The following is an 18,018-nucleotide window of genomic DNA, read 5'->3' on the forward strand; positions in this document are numbered from 1 at the left end:
AAGGAATTAATAAGTTAGTGGATCTACTTGGTAAATTATGGATCTACTTATTGGAAGCTCGGTTATATAGGCCCATGGTCCCCATACTAGTTAAGACCATACTGCTTGTAAGACTTAGTTAATTGATTTTAGTTAATCAATTATAATTCTAAAATTAGACTATGTCTAGTTTATGAATTTTCACTAAGCAAGGGCAAAATTATAAGAAAAGAGATTCTAGGTTTTATTTATTAATTAAGAGACTTTTTATGTCTAATTAATAAATATATTAAATGACAATATTATTTAATAATTAATTTTTAGTTATTAAATAATTAGAATTGGCATTTAAGTGGTTAAATTGGAAAATTGGCGTTTTTGAGAAAATGGGATGGAAAATGACAAAATAGCAAAATTGCAAAGTGGGGCCCAATCCACATCTCATGGCCAGCCACTTAGTGTGAAATTTACCATTTATTTTTTCTATTATTTTAATGCTAATTAAATCTAACCTAAACCTAGGTGGTTACCTATAAATAGATAGTGATGGCTCACACTTAACAGATTGATGAAATTTAACTTTCAAAAATTTTCTTGAGCCTTCTTTCTCTATAGGCCGAAACCACCTTCCCTCTCTTTTCTTCTTCTAAATTTTCGAACCTTGAGTGATAGAGTGAGTGCCCACATCAAGTGGTATCTCAATCATAGTGTGTAAGACTGTCAAGAATCCAATCAACAAGAAGGAGAATCGGGCTCAAGAAGGAGAGAAAGAGATCCAGGTTCAGATCTTGATAATGCTCTGCTACAGAAAGGAATCAAGGGTTAGAGATCTGAACGGAAGGAGTCATTATATTCCGCTGCACCCAATGTAAGGTTTTCTTAAACCCTTATGTGTTTATTAAATTATTTTAGAATTCATATTAGGATGTTAATGAAACATACTTGTTAGTAAATCTAGATCCTGGTAAAATATTTCCAACAGTATAGTCATTATGCCTCCGAATGTAGATCAAGGAGGGTTGAAGAAAGAGCCAATTTTGTGGAAGACAAAGGTGGAGAAGAAAGAACTTTGTTGCTTGCCTGCAAAGACAAAGATGAAGCTCAAGAAAATAAATGGTATCTTGACACCGGCGCTAGCAATCACATGTACAGAGAAAGAAGAATGTTTGTGGAGCTCAACCAAATGGTAAAAGGGAATGTCTCTTTTGGAGATGAATTAAAAATACACGTGGAAGGCAAAGGTAAGATTCTTATACGCTTGAAAAATGGAGGCCATCAATTCATCTCAAATGTTTACTTTGTACCCAACATGAAAAATAATATTTTGAGTTTGGGTCAATTACTAGAGAAAGGTTATGATATTTACTTAAAATAAAATAACTCTTTCTTAAGAGATGATAAAAGTATTTGATCGCCAAAGTTCCCATTACAAAGAATAGAATGTTTCTCTTGAATATTCAACATGATGTTCTGAAGTGTTTAAAGGCCTGCTACAATGAGTCATCATGACTTTGGCATCTATGCTTTGAACATCTCAATTTTGGCGGGCTTAAACTCTTAGAGAAGAAGGAGATGGTGAGAGGCCTTCCATGCATCAACCAACCAGATCAACTTTGTGAATGATGTTTGCTTGGAAAGCAATTCCGAAGAAGTTTTCCAAAGGAGTCACAATCAAGAGCCACAAAGTCGCTTGAGCTCGTACACACTGATGTTTGTGGCCCAATTAAACCAAACTCATTTGGTAAGAGTAAATACTTCCTCCTCTTTGTTGTTGATTTTTCAAGAAAAGTATGGGCTTATTTCTTGAAGGAGAAATCAGAAGTGTTCCAGAACTTCAAGAAATTTAAAGCTCTAGTTGAAAAAGAAAGTGGTCTTCCTATTAAGGCCATGAGATTTGACTGGGGATGAGAGTTCACATCAAATGAGTTCAACAAATACTGTGAGGATCATGGAATTCGTCATCCATTAACAGTGCCAAGATCCCCCCAAAAAAATGGAGTGGCGGAGAGGAAGAATCGAACCATACTCAACATGGCTTGCAGCATGCTAAAAAGCAAAAGAATGACAAAGGAGTTTTGGGCTAAAGTGATAGCTTGCGCAGTCTACTTGGTGAATCGCTCTCCAACAAGAAGTGTACATGAGAAGACACCTCAAGAAGCATGGAGTGGAAGAAAACCTGGAATTTCTCACCTCAGAGTCTTTGGAAGTATTGCTTATGTTCATGTTCCCGATCAGAAGAGAACGAAGCTTGATGACAAAAGTGAGAAGTATATCTTCATCGGCTATGATTCAAGATCCAAAGGCTACAAGTTGTACAACCCAATTACTGGCAAAACTATCATCAGTCGCGACGTAAAGTTTGATGAAGAAGATTATTGGAATTGGAACACAGAAGTAGACGAGTATGATTTTCTTCCTTTCTTTGAAGAGGAAGATGTAGTGGAGCAACCAAGGATGGAAGAAAAATTTCAAGAACCTATTACTCCACCAATCTCGCCAACTAGAAATATACAAGAAGATTCAAGTGAGAGCTCTAATGAAAAGATGCCTGATTAATGGTGAAAAATACACAATTATTGGTCTTAAATTTAAAATAAATTAAGTTTAAATTAATATTTTCATGAAATTAATAAAATATATTTTTATATTGAAAATATTTTATTTAGATTTGATTTATTGTCATTTTGTAAGAATTAAAGTGTTGTTATTGAAGGAAAATGAAAAAGAGATAATAATGAGCAAATATGAAAAAAGAAAGATGAAAAAGGGCAGCCCAGAAAGAATGAAGAGAAAGAAAAAGAGAAGCCCAGCCCAATAGGCCTAGTTCTCTTTTGGACCCCGCCTGCCTCATCAGCGCTAGTTGGCGCTATTGAATTGGTTTTCCAGCCCAGTCAGCGCCCGCTTGGCGCTTGTTTCTTCTTCAGCACATGCGACACTTGGCGGATTATGATTGGTCAACCGCTTCCTCTTCCTTCTCTTCAGCTCTCCACACGTGCGCCACATGGCATCCATCTATTGGCTGCAGCTGCTCCCATTTACTCTCTTCTGCTCCAGCACGTGGAGACTGCCACCCATCAATCAGCCCTTCAATTTCTCTCACACCAAAGCTGTGGTTTTTGGTAACACTTTTTTAATTAGCTTTCTGTTTTTAAAAGTGAAAAAGTAAAAATATTTTTCAAAAATATGTTCTATAAAACTGTTTTTACTTTTTAATTTTATAATTAGAAATCAAAATTTTAAAAATAAAAAAAATCACTTTCAATATTTTTTTAAACAGTTTTTTTTTTCTTAATTAATCTTTTGAATTACGACCAGACCCGGACCCAAATCCCCTTCCCACGGCCCTGACGCTGAACCCCGCTTCTAACTTGAACCCAAATCCGACCACAGACCTAGACCCGACTTAAATAAAATCAAAAAATAAAAATAAAAAAGAACTTTACAGAACACACTTTTATTTTCTGTTTTAAAATTAAGAAACAAAAGTGGTTACAGAACCAATTTTTGTTTTTCAAAAATAAATTTTTTAAAAACAAAAATTTTACTTTCATTTTCTGATTAAAAAATTAAAAAACAAAAGTGTTACCAAACGGCACCATAATTTATATGAAATTAACGTGTTGTTGCATCTTTAAAATTATATATTATCATTATTATTATGTTTTTTATTTTGTGACCCAAACTATTATATTTTGCATTTTAGTCCTTTATGAGGTTCTATAAATAGGAACTCATTGTTAGTTTGTAAGTGTGTAATTTTTCAGTGTAATTTTTAGAGTAAAGAAACTATAGTAAAATTTCTCTCTATTTTTTTCTCATCTTTTTTCTTTAGAAATTTTATGAGAATGATTAGCATAATGATCTAATCTTCCTTGGAAGGTTAGGGATGATTCTATATACAAAGTGAGGTTATGTTGTATCTTTGATTCACTTTTTATAATTTTTATTTGAGTAATGCAAGTGTTTATTCCACTTTTATTTTTATGTTCTTCTTCCATCTATACTACTATATATACTATTATATACTAAATATATATAGACTTAGTCATGTTCTTTCTATATATTTTTATTTAGTGATTATAGTAATAGTAGTATTGCACATTTCTATCTTTTATGTTCATTTTCATTTATTTTTTGTTAAATGATATATAGGTTTAGTCATACTCTCCCTATGTGTCTAAAAATTAATAAAATTACTATCAATGTTCATTTCCTTCACTATTACCACCATCTCCATATCTATCTCTTTGTAATTATTTTTTACTAAAAATATATAGGATTAGTCATGCTCTTTGTATGTGTTACTATTTAGTAAAAATAATGTTAATGTTTAGTTTTATATTTAATCTTTTATTGCATTATTGCTTCATGTATAATGTCATTTCTAAATTCTACATAAGATTAAATTATTTCTTTTATTTTTAAGAACTTGTATACTCAAAATATAATGAACTTTAATGTTATATTATTTGTGTCAACTTTGTGAATTAAAGGTACAAAATAGCTAAACAAGCATATGGATGATTCTTGAAGCTTTTCTCTTTTTTACTATTGATTACACCTTTATTTGCTTTTTTTTTTTAATGTTTATTAGCAAAACACAAAAAATCTTCAAACTCGTTGGTTACTATTGTCACTCTTTATTAACCTTTTGTGTTTATTTTTCTGCTAACGCTATTGTCCATAATCACCTCCCTGTGGAATAGACCGCCTGATCTATACTACAACTACTGCTAGTAGAAATCACATTTTGGGTGTTAAACAATGCCACGCTTTAGAAGCTTGCAAGAACTTTATGAGGCAACTGAGAATCAAAATGATATTTCTCATATGTGTCTATTTGGTGATTGTAAACTTCTAAACTACCAAGAAGCAGTAAAAAGCAAGAAATGGAGAGATGCGATGGATGAAGAAATCAATTCAATTACAAAAAAATGACACATGGGAACCAGCTACTCTTCCACAAGGATACAAGCCGATTGGAGTAAAATGGGTGTACAAGGAAAAGAAGAATGCTAAAGGTGAGGTGGAGAGATATAAAGCAAGATTGGTAGTAAAAGGCTATAGTCAAAGGGAAGGCATCGACTATGATGAGGTATTTGCTCCAGTTGCTCGTCTTGAAATTGTTAGACTAATAATTTCTTTAGCAGCCCAAAATAGATAGAAGATCCACCAAATGGATGTAAAGTCTGCTTTCTTAAATGGTTTCCTCGAGGAAGAAGTCTACATCGAGCAACCATTGGGCTATGAAGTAAAGGGGCATGAAGGAAAAGTTTTGAAGTTGAAGAAGGCTTTATATGGCCTAAAGCAAGCGCCGAGAGCTTGGAATACTCGAATTGACAAGTACTTTCAAGACAAGGATTTCACCAAGTGTCTATATGAGCATGCACTCTACATCAAAATTGAGAATGAAGATATCTTGATTGTATGCTTGTATGTGGATGACTTGATCTTCACTAGAAGAAATTCAAGTATGTTTGAGAAGTTAAAGAAAGATATGGCAAAAGAGTTCGAGATGATAAATATTGGGGTCATGTCTTATTACCTCGGTATTGGGGAGAAGCAAGAAGACGAATGCATTTTCATCACTCAAGAAGGCTATGCTAAGGAAGTACTTAAGAAGTTCAAGATGGATGATTCTAATCCAGTTAACCCACCATTAGAATGTGGAACAAAATTGTCAAAGCATGACGAAGGAAGAAAAGTGGATCCAACACCTTTTTAAAAGCCTTGTTGGAAGTTTGCGCTACATAACTTGTACAAGGTCGGATATTCTCTATGTTGTTGGAATCGTTAACCGCTTTATGGAAGCTCCAACAATAACTCATTTGAAAACTGCAAAGAGAGTACTTCGGTACATCAAAGGTAAGACCAATTATGGGTTATTTTATTCATCTTCTAATAATTATGAGATAGTTAGATATAGTGATAGCGATTGGAGTGGAGACTTGGACGATAGAAAGAGCACTACTGGATTTGTGTTCTTCATGGGAAACACAGCATTTACTTGGATGTCAAAAAAGCAATCAATCGTTACACTATCAACTTGTGAAGCCGAATACGTTGCTGCAACTTCATGCGTTTGTCATGCTATTTTGCTAAGAAAGTTGCTGAAGGATTTAAACGTGTCACAAGAGGAGCTAACTAAGATTCGTGTTGATTGCAAATCAGCAATTGCATTAGCAAAGAATCCAGTCTTTCACGAAAGAAGAAAACACATCGACACCCGCTATCATTACATGAGAGAATGTATTGGAAAAAAAGAAGTAAGAGTAGAATATGTCAAATTTCAAAATCAAGCAGTAGACATTTTTACGAAGCCACTCAAGAGAGAAACATTCATCAAACTACGAAGTATTATTGGAGTCACAAATCAAGTTTAAAAGGGGTGTTGAAATATTAAACTTGATTTAATATAGTTAATTTCTAGAATATTCTTGTTGCTACTAAAGTTTCTAGATTATTCTTATAATTACTAAAGTGTCTAGAGTTTTCTTGTTTGTTTGAGTACTCTTGAATTTTTTAGAATTATCTTTCACTTGTGTTAGTAGAGGAAACTATGTAAAACAATGTAGAAACTAGTCATTTAATAATATTTCTAGATTAGTCCATCGAGTCCTATAAATAGAGATGTAATCCCATCATTTTGTACTAAGTCACAAATCACACAAGTTGAGATATAAAATATAACTTCTTTTTGTACTAAGTCACAAATCACACAAGTTGAGATATAAAATATAACTTCTTCCGTTCAAGTATTCTCTCCAAAGTTCTTTTTATTTTCCAACAAGCTGTATGCATTCTTACTCTTGGTCGGGACAAAACAAAGAGAAAAGCTTCACACAGAAGCAGAAAGAAGACATTGAGGTAATTCATACGAGGTGAATAGGAGGAGACAATCAATACAGAAGAGATAAAAATTGTGTTTAAATTCTCAAAGCAGCAATGTGGCAACCAATAATTATAATAATAATAACAACGAAAGGGGTTTCTACTCACCAAACCAGGTGAGGTGTTGAGCTCCTCATTGACTTCAACTACCTTTCCTTTCCTAATATAGGAAAATAAATATCACTTGATGCCTTGACACTTTCAAATGCACCAAAACTTTCTCTCTCTACTTCTCTGGTAACTCAACAAGAAAATTTAAACACATAATAAAGAAACACATTTTGTGTACTTAAGACAAAACAAGGAACACCCCTGTATTTGAGGAATAAATGGGGTGTGGCCTGAAAATAAAAAACAACCCGTGTGAAATGGAGAGCTATTGATAACTAATTTCCTATACATGCATCTAATATAATAGGATCTTCTTCTTCTTCGTCCTCTTCTTCGATTTCTAATTCTTCCTTTATCGAAACTGAGGTTGTGGGGTTTTTGAGGGGAAAGTGAATTGGATTTTAATGGAGTCTGAAGACCTAAACCACCGACCGACTCCATCTGCTGATGAAACAATGGGGTTATTTTTTTAATTTTATTTAGAATAATAAACAAGGAGAAAAATAAAATTAAAAAGTTAAAGAATGGCATTCTAATTTTTTTTTTCAGAAAACTATGGCATATAAAAAACTATAAAAATATAAACAAAATAAAAAGTTCACGCCCCATTAATATTATTTAATTATGCCATAAAAAAAATTAAATCCTTAAATTTTTCCATAATTCATGTAATTTCTACTTTAAAAAAATTGTGGACAAAAATGTTTTATAAACAATTCAAAAACCGTTTATTGAAAAATTTATAAATGAGCTAAATCTGATATAACCTAACTTTTTTTTAAAAAAAAAAATATTTTGAATAAAAGACTCTATAATAAATTTATTTGTACTAAAAATACGTTTACTTATTTATTGTATCTTAAAAAAATATTCAAAATAAATAAATTATAATAAAATAAATAATATTTAAATATCTTTTTTTTTTTTTCTTAAAAATATTTTATATTTTATATTTTTAATATTAACATTCCACATCAACTTAGAATTTCTAATATTTTTTTTTTACATGTGATAAAAATATAATTTAAAAATACTATAATTTATTTTTAACAAATGCATATAAATTTATATTTTTAGGAGAAAATAATAAAAATATATATAAATAATAATTAAAATTTTATATAACATAAGTTGTTATATATTTGTGATTATAATAAACTAGATTATAACATTAGGATTTTTCTAAGGTGGAGAATTTAAGAAATACCCCATTTGTAGGACATTTAATAGTTTGTTATAATTGGACAATTGCATTGTAATACCGTGGTATTGAATACAACATATTTAAACTAGGATTGATTAAAATCTTATGTCTTTTTTTAAAAAATAATTCAATAAGTAGTGCTAATGAGATTCTCTTTTACACTCTTTTTTGCACTCTCTCTTTATTTTTACCACAAGTGTCAATTATTAAACAATGTCTATTTTTACTTAATATTTGGTCATAATATTATCATTTTATTACACTTATGTCATTAACTAAATCACTTTACTAATTTATAAATAACTTTATATTTATTTTTAAAGGTCATACTTTTTACAGTTTTAAAAAATCACTACCGTATAATACATAGATTATTATAAATTCTCTTAAAAATTTTAATAGAATACACACATCAAACATGGTTAATATACTATATATATATACAATTGTAATATTTCTATACATATAAATGTATATATAAATACTACAATATAGGAGTTTTTACACCACATCCTAAAATTTCGAACTTTTTTACTTTTTTAATGTGGGGCGGAATTTTTTTAAAAATGCTGTATTTTTTTCTTTCAAAAATACTGTGTAAATATATATTGTGTACTGTGTTAAGTTTTTAATGTTGTTCTACGTTGTTTTTTAGTTGTTCCACTGTTATTTTAATTGTTCTGTTTTGTTGTTTTATAAAAAGACAGTATTTTTGTAAAAAATTTCGTGTGACAGTAAATTGTAAACTTTTGCCAAAAATCTATTATTTTTGTAAAAACTGTTCGGTTTTATGCCCTAAATAAAACTCATTTCAATATAATCAGATTTACTTATTAATATAGATCAGAAATAACATTTAATGTTGCATGGTTCACATGATTTATTTCATGATTATATGTACATAATGTATAAATTCATCTGAAACCCTTTTCACATACTTGATCCTGTTTATTGTGCCGTCAACACATTGGAAAGTAAACATGACTATGTGAATAAAGTTTCCTAGATTTATCAGACACAGGGTTTTACTGATATGATAATCTACAACAAGAGTTTACTTGTATTTGGAGAAATACTATGTTCTTTCCAGAGCATTGGTTAAAGTAAAGCTCAGGTTGGATGCATGGAGTATGCATCGGAAGGGACCGATATTGAACTTTGACTTAGATTTAATTAAACTTACCGTAATATCTATTCAAGTCAATATCGCCTAGTTGATCCTAGATCAAATGATCTTAATCCTGTTATGATTAGGCTCAATCTTGAAAGGCTATTCGTGTTCTTTGAATTGTTAGTTAAGCCTACTTTTAGGTCAGGGTGATACGTACTTTTTGGGAACACAGTAGTGCAATTGAGTGGGAGCGCTAGCATAAACATGGAATCTATAGCTTCTATCTGGCGAATAGTAAGCAAAGGATGATCTCCTTCGAGCTTGACCAAACGAAAATAAATGGTGGAGATCTCATTTCACATAAGCTGAAATATCATTTATACGGGGTCAAGTGTTTTAAGGATAAAATACATAGTGGGGTGTTACGGTAATTTAATCCCTTTACTGTGTAGATCATTCATATAGAGGATAATTGATCAAATTAGGATTATAACAATGGATATGTGTCTATATGGTGGAACATATAGAGCATTCTATATACTGAGCGTGCAATTCTAAGTTCTATGCGTGGATTCAACGAAGAATTAATAAGTTAGTGAATTTTAGTGCTAAATTCTTGATCTACTTATTGGAAGCTCGGTTATATAGACCCATGGTCCCCCCACTAGTTGAGATAATATTGCTTGTAAGACTCATGTAATTGGTTTTGATTAATCAATTATAATTCTCAAATTAGACTATGTCTATTTGTGAATTTTTCACTAAGTAAGGGCAAAATTGTAAAGAAAGAGTTAATAGGTGCATATTTGTTAATTATGATACTTTGTATGGTTCAATTAATAAATATGATAAATGACAATATTATTTAATAATTATTTATAGTTATTAAATAGTTAGAATTGGCATTTAAATGGTTGAATTAGAAAATTGCCGTTTTTGAGAAAATCAGATGCAGAAAAGATAAAACTGCAAAATTGCAAAAAGTGAGGCCCAAATCCACTTGTATAGGGCCAGCCACTTTTGTAGGAAATTTAAACTGATTTTTTCATTATTTTAATGCCAAATAATTCAAACCTAACCCTAGTGGAATGCTATAAATAGATAGTGAAGGCTTCAGGAAATTTACACTAAAATTTCTACACTTCTGATTCAGAAAAAACTGAGCCTTCTCTCTCCCTATCTTTGGCTGACCCTTCTCTTTCTCCTTCCCTCTTCAATTTCGAAAATCTTAGTGTGAGAGTAGTGCCCACACACAGCAAGTGATACCTCAATCATAGTGAGGAAGATCGTGAAGAAAGACTTTCAGCAAGAAGGAGTTTCAGCATCAAAGATTCAGAGAAAGAGATCCTGGTTCAGATATTGATAATGCTCTGCTACAGAAAGGAATCAAGGGCTAGATATCTGAACGGAAGGAGTCATTATGTTCCGCTGCACCCAATGTAAGGTTTCCTAAACTTTATATGTGTTTATTTCATCGTTTTAGAAAGTTCATATTTAGGGTGTTAATCAACATACTTGTGAGTAGATCTAAGATCCTGGTAAAATAATTTCCAACAACTGGCCTCAGAGCCATGGTAATTGATTTACTTGCAAGAAATTTGGAGTTTAAAACGATTGTTTGTATGTTTTTGGATGGTATCATGTTGTATTGAGTGTTATTTGATGATTGATTGATGTTTGTAAATTTTCGTGAAAAATAATTGCGATTCTGTTTCTGGAATTTTTTTTTATTGGATAGTATGGAAAAAATTAAGCAAGTTAGCCTTTTACAGAACTCAATTTCGATTTTATTTGAATTAGTTATGATTTTTTGAAGATTCGAAAAAATCGGAGGTGTGCTGAAATTTTCCTGCGATCGCGAAAACTGTCCGTACAGTTCACAATTTTTTTGTTTTTCTTCGATTTTTCATGCTTTTTCATGGAATTAACTTCCGATTTTTTGTATAGTTTTGTATTAATACTATTACTATTCCTAATTCAATTCTAATTATCATTTTGAATTAATTTAATATTTTTTAAATTTAATTCAAGATATTAGTGTAATTTGAATTTGAATAGAATTAGTATCTATCTTCTTGCTTAAAAATCTATATTATTTTTAAATTTGATTATATCTTATCTTAATTTTAAATTTAAGGTCAGATTTTATATATATTTTTTAAATTAAATCTTTTTTAGATATTTTGACCTTATTTAAATTTAAAATAAGATAATTATAATCATGTAATTTTAAATAGATGTAAGATATTTTGCTAACTTTTAAATTTTGTTATTTTATTTATTTAAATTAAATTTAAAATCTGAAAAAAGATATTTAACTTATCTTTTCTAATTTTTATTTATAAAATAACACTTAAATTTTAAAAGTAGTTAGCAAATTTTGAAATGATATTTAGGTTGGTTGAAACCTAATTTTTCAAAATTGTAGGTTTAATTTTGAATTTAATTTTTTTTTAAATTTTGAATGATTCAAATTTTTTTTTTAAATTTTCGAAAAATTATTTTTTTAATTAATTAATTATTTCGAAATTAATTATTTAATTTAAAATTAAATAAATCCTACATCCAACTATCCAGCTAACCTTGTTGCAGGAGTATGTGTTTTAGCTTGTTTGTAAGTTTTCAAAACCTATTATTACTTGATTGCAAATAGCCATGGTTACTTTTTGCCAGATCTAATGATCTGATGGCTCCCTTGGTCAAGTTAATAATTTGTAACAGGTATATTTACAATCTTCTTTCATCTGTGTATGACCTAGCAATATGATAGGACCCATCCAAAGTGTACCTGTGTGAGCCTATGTGTTTAATTTGATTATAGATACATATAGGTTGTTGTTGCTAAAATAAATTATCATAGTTCTTGATAGAATTTATTTAGGCCCATTTAGTTATTGGGCTTATTCAATTAATAACAGTTGTTCTTATTAAGGTTAAATTCCTCTCTTTTGGGCCTTGTGTGAGAGTTGGGAGCCATAGAAGTGGGTACTACATACTGAAACCAGCACCCCCTCACATGAACCACCCCAATTGTGAAGGCCCATTTGCCTGATTTGAACAACTGTACTAGGTTAATTACACTAGTTTAACCTAATAAAATTGATTAGCAACATAATTAATTTCATTTATTTTGAAATTAATTTAAGAAAATTATAGTTTAAAGAATTATTTATTCTAAGCTAAACTATATGTATTTTCTTGCATTTAATTAAATATAGAATTATAACCATCTAGATTCTTTCTGGAACTTAATTTAAATTTTTCATTAAATATTCTTATTTAAGTTGATATTTAGTTATCTACAACTAACCAACTTAAATCTGAATATCTTTTCAATTTCAAATTTCAAAATTAAGTTGAGGAATTTTAGGCATTGGTTATTAAGATTCTTTAGATATTTTTTAAGTTAATATCTTTTCGAATATTAACTTAAAATGAAATATTTTCAAATTAAGTGGTTACAACTTAATTTTTTTGATATTTAATTAAATTTAAATTTGAAAATATTTAAGTTCTAGATTTTTTCTAATACAACTTAAATTATTTTTTTTTTCAAATTTTGTAGAAAAGATACTTAATCAAATAAGATATTTTCTAGATAGTTATTTCTAGACTACTTATTATTTCTAATATTAAATAGGAAAATATTATACATTGTGAAATTAATTATTTATATAATTAATTTTGGTACAATTTATTTTAAGTATATTTTTCCTAGTATTAAACTAGAGATTAATAATTAAGCCTTCTCTACACTTAATTATTTATTTCTTGAATTTAATACATTTAATTAATTTGAAAAATTAAATATCTAAGTTGATTTTCATCATGATACTTAAATATTTCTTTTTCATGACATTTAATTAAATAGAAAATTATTTTTAGTTGAAATTTATTTTTTCAACTAAATTTAAAAAAATTTCAAAATATATTTTTTCTTTATTTTATTAATCAATTTTCGAAATTGCATTTCTTAAATGCTAGAATTTCGAATTTTATCTTGAAAAATAGATTAAGTTGTAAATTAATTATTTATTTTATTTAATTCTTGGATCAACTTAAATCAATGATTTTTTTCATTTATTGATTAATTTAAAATAAATTGAATTAAAGTATATTATTAGAAATTGAATTAATTAGTCAAAGGAAAATCTAGATAGATGATATTTTTGCTTGAAGTATTTTTCTAGTGTATTTAATTAAATAGAAAATTAATATTTAAGTTGATTTTCATCATCATACGTAAATATTTGAAATTTTTCTTATATATTTAATTAAATAGGAAAATTATATTTTTTGTTGTAAATTAATTTTATTAATTTTGGGCCAACATTAAATTAGAATAATTTTTCCAGGATTAATTTTTATTTTAACATGCATTTTTCGAAAATTGTATTCTTAAATACTTTAATTTTTCGAAATGCAATATATATTTATAGAAAATTAAATTTGAGTTGTAAATTAATTTATATTAATTTTGTAACAACTTAAATTGAATATTTTTCTAAATATTTATTGGAAATTATTACTAAGATGGAAATAATTCATGTTATTTTTATATCCATCTAAGTAAAATTTATAAATATTAAATTAAAATTTATATTTAGAATTTTTCATTCTAAATTGGAAATTTTAAATAAATATATATTTAAAATAAATAAATTAAATAAAGAGAATCAAAGAAAATACAACTCACTTTAAATAATGAGCTTGATTATTATTAAGATATTCGATCTCCATTGTTGGTCTTACAAAAGTTAAATGTTTTCAATATAACCTCGAGACGCTAGACTTCGTCCCCCTATGGATGGTTATTCGTTGAACGCATTTAACACCGTAAGATTTCATTTGATAAGTGTTTTGTGAGTTTTCGTCTCTATTTAGACTCTCTCCTACGGTGACTACTTAGAGATAAACTCATAAAACATGAAACAATGGTGGAAGCTCATAAAATGAGAATAACCTTGACTCTCGCCTACCGGGACAACGTTGGATTCTTATTTTGATCGAATAAAAGGTTGCTAGAATGGTTTCTATTTTAGATGAGCTGACAACTCTATTCAATAAATGATACTTTGACTCTCGCCTACCGGGACACTATATCAGTTTGTTGAAAAACTTGGAAATTATTTAGGATTGTATGTTTTAGTATTTTCACTAGTCATTCCTACTTGCTATATGTTTATAATTTCTGAATTGTGTATGAATTTATATTGAACCATGTTATTTTCTGTTATTAAGTTGTAGTTTAATTTCGAATCTTCATTGTTGGTCTAACATGTTTGTTTTTCTAATGAGATAAATCCCTAATGGATTTTCACCATTAGACATACACAATAGTGTAAGATCTCGAAAGATAAATATTGTATATGCAACATCTAGCTGTTCATCAATTGATGACACCTTAGACTAGTATTTTTACAATATGAAACAAGAAGATTACATAAATAAGATTACTTTGTCTTTCGCTAATCGAAGCATCGTTGGATTCTTATTTATAAACGAAATTATCCTAATTCCTCTTAGCTTATTCATTTCGAATTAGCTTTAAAAACATATCATTGGATGAATGGTCTATAAATCATTTCATGTCATTATATTTTCTCTTAAGAAATTAAATGACGCATATGATTATAATCCCGAAATTCTATTCCCAATTGATATAAATCCTCAGTCTTAGAAATCTCCTACTTGTATGGGCAAATCTGACTTAGAGTTTGTATTAGTAGTGGTGGTCCAAGAAAGAATTACTCATTATATTTGGTTGAATTTAAGTCTTTGACTTTAATTTTAGAATCCAAACAGAAATTTGCTTATATTTCTAATTCCAGAATACAATACAGTTACACTTTCTCAAGTGTTTAATATCTATCTTCTATTAATGGATTAAAACTGTATGGAATATGAGTTAGGTATTCTGTGACCAGGATCCACTTGCAGTATTCTAAGAACTCTTTGAAGTAACTAAACCTATGTCATCAATAGACACTACCATTTTTTTTTAATCTATGGCATTTGTATCTTGTTCATAGTGGATTTGACAAGATCAATCTCTGCAAAGAGTTAATATGCCTATATCCACTGAAAGTAGTTCATCTCATTCGCAGATGGATGTACATTCAGGGGTGGATATGAGTTTTTCGTTGTATTCTTAAAACGATAACTCTAGATTATACCTTTTAGCAAAGAAATTTGAAATGTTTGAAAAATTTCATTAATTTCTAGCAATGGTTAAAACCATTAAGGTAAGTGGTTAAAGATCTTGCGAACTGATAGGGGTGGAGAAATAGTTAGTAGATATGCAGTTCAAAGATCATTAAATTGATTTTTGAATTATATCCAAACTTACCTCCCCAGAAATTTCGAGTTGCATATTGATGATTAGTTACTAGTCGTTGCCTAAATCCTTCTATGGTAATACAATTTCAGAATGATGTAATGGTTGGGTACTTAATGTAAATCATTACTAGATTCATGGATGACCTAATCAAAATCTTAAGAAAAGCTAGAACTGTTAACCATGGTTTGTTAGCTATTCTAAATGATTAGGGGTGGACCATCCCATTGTCAATAGATAAGAAAGTGTTTGTTCAAACAAATACTACTTTTCTAAGAAAATGACTAAGTCTGAAAAACAAGTAGCAAATAAAGGAGATATTTAATTCTTGACTCCAACAGTGTTCTATCATCTTATATAACATATGATGATCCCACTGCCTCTGTTGTCTTGTCACAACCGAAGAGATCAATACCATTTAGTTTTCTTAGACATAATTCACGGTGCCTTGTCGTAGTGGGAGAGTTTCTAGGAACTCACCTTCTTATGACTTGGGAGACACTAGTGATTAAAATCCATTGTGAGTTTAAACAAGTAATGGATTGTCAAGATAAGAAACTAAGAAGAAAGCCAATAGAACTATGGTTTAATCCATTCACATGGAGTAACCTAAAGTTTTCTATTACAAGGACATAAAAGGAAATTTTCGTTTATAAGTCCATTCAATGGACTTAACAAAACTTCCTGTTCCTAGTATTATAGGTTTGAGTTTATCTAAACCTATGGCTTCGTGGTATACCACGGTAATTACTTACTCTAATGCAAGCAACTTACTTTAGTAAGATGTCAAGCATTTTCTTTCTAATGGCAATCTATAGAAGCTTCACAACTTCTTAGGTATAGATTTTATTTATCTAAGGAAAAGTCTTAACTATTCCAGAAAAGATAAAGCCATGAAAGAATTTCTTATATCAACAGTGAGAGGTCTTAGATATGCTTTTGTATGCCTTAGACCAGACACCTGCTGTTGAGTGGGAGTAATGAGTAGGTATCAGATTAATCCAGGAGAAGAACATTGGAAGACAATCAAGTAAATCTTAAGATTAAGAAGAGGAACTATATGTTAGTCTATAAGGGTATGTTTAAAACTCTTAGACTACACCATATCAGATTTCGAAATTTGCCTTTGTGCTAGTAAATCTTTCTGATAAGATGGTGGTTACTCTGGGGGTGGAATAGTGATTTTGGAGAAGTGTAAAAACCTATCTGAAGTCTCTAGGTCTACCAGAGAGGGACTGAATGTTAAAGTTGCAGGAAAGGTACTTATTCAGTCTAAGGAAAGTTCTATACATCTTTGGCACCATTCCAAATTGCCTAAACTACTAGTGTTAATTTCCTGATTAACTAAAAGTAGTTGCCAAAGGTATAGAATCCAGTATCCCAAGAGAGTAGACATATAGAGAGGAGTTTCACATTATCAATGATTTTGTGATTAAGGAAGAGTAATAGTGGAGAAAAGGTTGTGGTTAATTCAACCTTTCAGATCCTATTACGAGGAGTTTACTACTACTACACTTGATTTGTATATCAAGGTGTTGAGATTATTTGAAACGCACTTTTTGTTTTATATTAGTGCAAGTGGGAGTTTGTTGGGTTTTATGCCCTAAATAAAACTCATTTCAATATAATCAGATTTACTTATTAATATAGATCAGAAATAACATTTAATGTTGCATGGTTCACATGATTTATTTCATGATTATATGTACATAATGTATAAATTCATCTGAAACCCTTTTCACATACTTGATCCTGTTTATTGTGCCGTCAACACATTGGAAAGTAAACATGACTATGTGAATAAAGTTTCCTAGATTTATCAGACACAGGGTTTTACTGATATGATAATCTACAACAAGAGTTTACTTGTATTTGGAGAAATACTATGTTCTTTCCAGAGCATTGGTTAAAGTAAAGCTCAGGTTGGATGCATGGAGTATGCATCGGAAGGGACCGATATTGAACTTTGACTTAGATTTAATTAAACTTACCGTAATATCTATTCAAGTCAATATTGCCTAGTTGATCCTAGATCAAATGATCTTAATCCTGTTATGATTAGGCTCAATCTTGAAAGGCTATTCGTGTTCTTTGAATTGTTAGTTAAGCCTACTTTTAGGTCAGGGTGATACGTACTTTTTGGGAACACGGTAGTGCAATTGAGTGGGAGCGCTAGCATAAACATGGAATCTATAGCTTCTATCTGGCGAATAGTAAGCAAAGGATGATCTCCTTCGAGCTTGACCAAACGAAAATAAATGGTGGAGATGTCATTTCACATAAGCTGAAATATCATTTATACGGGGTCAAGTGTTTTAAGGATAAAATACATAGTAGGATGTTACGGTAATTTAATCCCTTTACTGTGTAGATCATTCATATAGA

Source organism: Cannabis sativa, unplaced genomic scaffold, assembly GCF_029168945.1.
Source record: "Cannabis sativa cultivar Pink pepper isolate KNU-18-1 unplaced genomic scaffold, ASM2916894v1 Contig1, whole genome shotgun sequence".
Lineage (NCBI taxonomy): Eukaryota > Viridiplantae > Streptophyta > Magnoliopsida > Rosales > Cannabaceae > Cannabis > Cannabis sativa.